The sequence below is a fragment of the Ruditapes philippinarum genome, unplaced genomic scaffold, assembly GCF_026571515.1.
Source record: "Ruditapes philippinarum isolate M1 unplaced genomic scaffold, ASM2657151v2 ctg26329_1_1_1_1, whole genome shotgun sequence".
Classification (NCBI taxonomy): Eukaryota; Metazoa; Mollusca; class Bivalvia; order Venerida; family Veneridae; genus Ruditapes; species Ruditapes philippinarum.
The window spans coordinates 1-6,574 of NW_026857277.1; the positions used below are offsets into that span (position 1 = coordinate 1).

The following is a 6,574-nucleotide window of genomic DNA, read 5'->3' on the forward strand; positions in this document are numbered from 1 at the left end:
ACAACAATGGATCCTGATCAGACTGCCAAGATGCGCAGGCTGGTCTGGATCCATGCTGGTTTGAAACGCATTATGTTGGTTTTGCCATGACTAAAACAGCTCACTTAGTCTTTGTTCTTTAATATCTATTTCATTTAAAATAAGACTTTCTTTGCAACTCTTAATATATTAATAAATAATATATAGTTTAATGTACTTACTTAATCATTGATTCTGGTATAACCATTTCATCTACAAACTGACTGAGCTCCCCACGTATAGACTGAAAAATTGAAACACATTTTAGCAAAAATATTTTCACCAAAACTAGAACTATGTAATTTTTGTACTTTTATTCTGCTGGCCATAACTGAATCTACCCATTTAACCAGTGCAAACCAAGATAACAGCTATGCCATCTCATTATGGTCTGCACTGTTCACTATTCAGTTCGTATTTATCTTGAAATATGATTGAAAGATGGATAAGTTCATTTAAGATATTTTCAGTGGTTTCTATTAAATTTCAATACTATCTTGCACAAAAAAAAAATGAATTTCACAATTTTCAGTACATTGATATTGTGCATGTTAAAGATTATAACATTTATTGGAGGAATATTTGTTTGCTTGCTTCTTTCATTTTACGCCTTTTCCCAACAGTATTTCAGTCATATAGGCGGGTAGTTTCCTAACCATCGTTCCTGGAGAGTTACACCAGTACTAGACTACCTTCCTCCGCGCTAAACTACCAAAGCATCTCCTGGGGATCGAACCCACACTAGAGAGGTAACTGGATTAAAAGTCATCAACTCCAACCCCTCGACCATGGAGGCAGTATATTTGAGGATTGAACATGCATAATATATATATCTTAACATTTGTGTTTATCAATTATTGTTCAATCTTAAATTTAATAGTCAATCTTTTGAAATATACAACTAAATTATCTCAATTTAACAGTTAAAATATAAGTATAATGTCACTTTAATAAATTCTAATATTTTTCATGCATCCAGAAACAAATTTCAGTCACTTCAGTACAGTATAGATATAAATCAGTGTTATAATGTATAAATTAATGAGCTGTGTCATGACAAAACCAGCATAGAGCGTTTGTGACCAGAATGGATCAAGACCAGCCTGTGCATCCTCGCAGTCTGATCAGGATCCATGCTGTTTGCTTACAAACCCTATAACAAGCAGAGAAACTGATAGCGAACAGCATGGATCCTGATTAGACTGCGCACATGCGGCAGGCTGGTCTGGATCCATGCTGGTCCGCAAACGCACTATGTTGGTTTTGTCATGGCACGTAATGATATTATCATGATACCTGTCTATTCTTCAACTTGACATTCATGGCTATACTTTGTTCTTGTAGTGACTGTATCTCAGTACTTATACTACTGAGATCAGACTGGAACCCATTCAACATCTCCTCCATCCTCTAAAATATAAACCAGTCCATCAAATATTACCATACCTGTATATAGTACAACCTCTACTGAGCAATACATTTAGGAAGACAAAAAATCTAGTTGTTGCGAAAAAGTGTTTCTCTAAAGAGGTGCAATTTATTTCATACTGTTGTTGTAAAGAGGTTATTGCACTACAGAGGGCCACTATGCAGAGATTAAATCTATTTATTCTTTTACATATGTTTTAATAAACTAGCCATTTGATAACCATATGGGCAAAAAAATTCAAGAGATTGTCTACAGAGATATACAGTACTAGTTCAAAGTACAATTTGAAAGATTATTAGTTTAAAAAGAGCTGTCACAGGAGACAGCGAAGCTCGACTAATAAAATACTGGTCGCAGTAAGGAGGACAAAACTATGAAAGAAAAATCCATTATGTATAATTATGTATTAAGTTATTGTAAAAAAATAACATTTGTTAACATTAATTCCAAGATCAAGGGGAATAATTCTAGAAATAGTCATGCTAGAGTTATAGACCTTGTCACACAACATTTGTGTAATGATAAGAAATATATATTTGAAGTTTGAAGTAGATACCTTAAAAAGTAAAGAAGTTATTATATTTCTTAAAGAAAATCCTAAGTTCAAAGAGAGATAAATCTGTAAATATTGCTTTAAGAGTTATGAACCTTGTCACATAAAATGTAATTGATGATAAGGAATAAGTATTTGAAGTTTGAGGTAGATACCTTTAAAAATAAAAAAAAAATAAAAAAAATAACATTTTTCTAGTAAAAAATCTAAGTTTATGGAGAGATAATTCTTGCAATATTGGTGCTAGAGTTATGAACCTTGTCACAAAAGATGTGGATGATGATAACGTAAATATATTTGAAGTATGAAGTTGATCCCTTCAGAAATAAATAAGTAACAGTAAAAAATAATATTTTTTATGGAAAATTCTAAGTTCAAAGGGAGATAAATCTGAAAATATTGGTGCTAGAGTTATGAACCTTGTCAAATAATATGGGGATGATGATAACGTAAATATATTTGAAGTATGAGGTTGATCCCTTAAGAAATAAAGAAGAAACAGTAAGAAATAGTATTTTTTGAGGAAAATTCTACATGTTAGTTCAAGGGGAGATAAATCTGAAAATATTGGTGCTAGAGTTATGAACCTTGTCACATAAGATGGGGATGATGCTAAGGTACATATATTTGAAGTATGAGGTTGATCCCTTAAGAAATAAGAAGTAACAGTAAAAAATAGTATTTTTTAAGGAAAATTCTAGTTTAAACCCCAGGGCTTTTATTTGAACAAACTTGGAAGACACCCATTAGAAGATGTTTCATGATGTAGAAGATGTTTCATGATGTTAAGTTTTTACTACACACATATAATGAAAAACAATGACCTTCTCCCCCCTGGCCCCCTCCCTGGCAGGGCCAATTTTAACCCAAGGCCTTTTATTTGAACAAACTTGGTAGACACCCATAAGAAGATGTTTCATGCTAAACATCTAAGCTCTAGCTCATTGGGTTTTTTAAAAGAAGATTTTATAAGTTTTTACTATACACATATAGTTAAAAACAATGACACCCCTGGGGCGGGGCCAGTTTTGACCCCAGGGCTTTTTTTTTAACAATCTTTGTAGACACTTACTAGAAGATGTTTAATGCTTAATATCTAAACTCTAGCTATTTGGGTTTTTTAAAAGAAGATTTTTAAGTTTTTGCTAAACACATATAAGGAAAATCAATGACCCCCGGGGCGGGGCCAATTTTGACCCCAGGGCTTTTATTTGAACAAACTTTGAAGACACTTACTAGAAGGTGTTTCATGCTTAATATCTAAACTCTAGCTATTTGGGTGTTTTCAAAGAAGATTTTTAAGTTTTTGCTATACACATATAAGGAAATTCAATGACCCACGGGGCGGGGCTAATTTTGACCCCAGGGCTTTTATTTTAACAAACTTGGTAGACACCCATTAGAACATGTTTCATGCTAAATATCTTAGCTCTAGCTCTTTGAGTTCTTTAAAAGAAGATTTTTTTAAGTTTTTACTATATGCATATAGGGAAAATCAATGACCCCCTGGGGCGGGGCCAATTTTGACCTTGGGGCTTTTATTTGAACAAACTTGGTAGACACTTATTAGAAGATGTTTCATGCTAAATATCTTAGCTCTAGCTCTTTGGGTTCTTTAAAAGAAGATTTTTTAAGTTTTTACTATATGCATATAGGGAAAATCAATGACCCCCTGGGGCGGGGCCAATTTTGACCCCAAGGCCTTTATTTGAACAAACTTGGTAGACACTCACTAGAAGATGTTTCATGCCAAATATCTAAGCTCTAGCTCTTTGGGTTCTTTAAAAGAAGATATTTAAAGTTTTTTCTTTCGGTTGCCATGGCAACCAGAGTTCTGCATGGAATTAAATTCTTTGAACAATTTTTAAAGGTGACCACCAAAGGAACATTCCTGTGAAGTTTGGATGAAATTGGCTTAGTGGTTTATGAGGAGATGTCATTTGAAGTAAAAGTTTACGGACGGACGGACGCCGGACGGAAGCCGGACGAAAAGCGATCACAATAGCTCACCCTGTCACTTTGTGACAGGTGAGCTAAAAAGGACTATAAGTTATATTTAGCTGGATAAGTATTTTAGTAATCTTGCCCATCACCCGATTTCTTTTCTAACAACCATGAAGTTCTATTCCAAAACAAGAGGAAGTTCTATTCCCAAACAAGAGGAAGTTCTATTCCTAAACAAGAGGAAGTTCTGTTCCCAAACAAGAGGAAGTTCTATTCTATAAAGAGGTTTTGTTTATTCTGTTTCTTCAACCACATTAACACATTTTCTCTGTGATCAGACCACTAAAACGGCTTTTCTTGATAACTAGCAAAAGTGATAACCAATTTCTAAACAAATGATCCACTGCTAATCCTCGATAATTTCTGTATCAGCAATGAGAGACTATGGTCAATATACTCCATGTCTGTTGTAATTGTCACAAAAACAAAATCATCTTGCCTGTGGATCTACCTTAAGCCAGGTAGATATAGCATGAAATCCACTGCAATATTATCAAGAGAAAAAACTGTTAAATTAACAGTTTCTAAAAATATGACCTTTGACCAGCAAATCAATAGAAGGATCCTGTGTTTTTTTATATTATTATTTCTGGTAGAAACAAGCATCTAAGTACTGGTAAAACCACTGACCATCAGTATGTAAGTTGACTAGTTACCTCATCATAAAGAATCAAGGCTTTGGTGGGACTCAAACACATAAATGGCCGGGAAAAGTGAATTCAAGTCAGCAACCTTAACCACTCTGACATGGAGATCTTGACTGACCGTCCTGTAGATGACATGGAGGTCCTGACTGACCGCCCTGTCCTAGCTGATTGTCTTGTAGATGGAATTTTCAACCATATCTATAGGTTTGACTTTATACACACAACCTCAGCGAAGTATTGTAAGTGAAAGAAAATAAAAATGCTGAATTACCTCTAGTATGGTGTCACAAGCTGCTATCTGTTTATGAAGGCTGGCAATATTCTCACTCTCCTTGATATCTGGTTCTTATGTTAAAAATTTATAATCTCCTATACACTGTACATTAATAATATTTTTAAAAGAATCAAAACAATAGGACAAGAGCTGTCAGTCAGACATTATGATTTAGACACTCAGATATAAATGAGCCGCGTCATAACAAAACCAACATAATGGGTTTGCGACCAGCATGCATCCAGACCAGCCTGAGCATCTGGGCAGTCTGATCAGGATCCATGCTGTTCTCTTACAAACCCTATAACAAGTAGAGAAGCTGATTGCGAACAGCATGGATCCTGATGAGACTGCGCGGATGCGTAGGCTGGTCTGGATCCATGCTGGTCGCAAATGCACTATGTTGGTTTTGTCTTGATGCGGCTCAAATATATTTTCCTGAAAATATCAAGTCATGTCTTGATTTCAAAACATGCAAAACAATAAAATTTATATCAATCCCTAAACTAACTCGATGTTCGTATTTTAATTCACAAGTTGTTGAATACTTTTCTATCATAATAAATATACAATAAAATTAACATTTATGAAATAACAGCAAACTCCTTAGTTTCCATAATTTCGATATCGCTTTCAATGCTTGTACATATCGTCCGCCAAATACTTTAAATCAATTTTCTTTATTTCACAGCGCCAAAACACCATTTTTGGGGAAGGGGCCTCAGCCTTTTTCTTGGGGAAAATATGCGTGATTTTGGCATACTTTGGGAAAAGGGGTCTTAAATTTAAAGAAAAGCAAAAAGCACTGGGAAATACTAATAAGGCAGAAAAAGACCTTAATTCAACACCATCATTTAAATTTGTTCTAATTTCAAAAGACCGGGAATTTTGAGGACTAAACTGGGGATAAAAAGAGGCAAGTTTGGTTGAAGAAGCAGCCTAAATTCGACCTATATTTTGGCCCTGTTTCAACATTGCACAAGGAAAATTTGTCATGTTTGAATGCATGTACATGTATATAATATATTCAAGGATACAGTCCTGTATCGAAGCATTTTCTACCTGAAGTAACTCCGACTCTATCTGTTTGGAATATTGTCGTAGATCAACTCCCTAAAATACACAGAATATAAAATATTCATTTATATGTTATTAGTAAAAAAAAATTTTTTATTGAGTGTAAAGGTAGATTAAACTTATAGCACCTGATTAATTCATCCAATAATGCCAGTCAAAGGTCAAGAAAGTGTAAAGCCCAACTTCATTTGCTCCAACTCTGAGGTACTGACAAACTTTGTTTTCAAAGAGAGTACGTTCAAACTTAACAGGGTTTAATATCAAGTATAAATTAGACTGTATTTTGGGGAGGGAAGTGGGTTAAAGGGGGAAGAGATGGGGCAGCAGCATTGGTAAAAAAAGTATACATCATCCAAAAATGATTAAAATTTATTCATAGACAACCTAATGGCATTATTCCATCAGCTAATGCTATCACTTACCAGGTATTCAGTTTGTTGCCATTTACTATTTTGTATTTTTATAGTTGAAGCTTTAGTAATTTATAAGAAAAACAGGCAAACACTCACAATGAATAATGCATACATGTAGGGCAACAAAAAGAAGTCATTTCATGTCACAGATAGGTCACA

General features: G+C 34.3%; 1 long non-coding RNA gene across 1 annotated transcript; it reads right to left on the bottom strand.

Moving 5' to 3' along the window:
- Nucleotides 1–200: 200 nt before the first annotated feature.
- On the bottom strand, nt 201–6,077 carry LOC132749254 (uncharacterized). Its single transcript, XR_009628386.1, has 4 exons — nt 5,963–6,077; nt 4,923–4,990; nt 1,315–1,428; nt 201–262 (listed from the first exon to the last, which is right to left on the bottom strand). It is a non-coding gene; the product is annotated as an uncharacterized LOC132749254 (long non-coding RNA).
- Between the last annotated feature and the right edge of the window lie 497 nt (nt 6,078–6,574).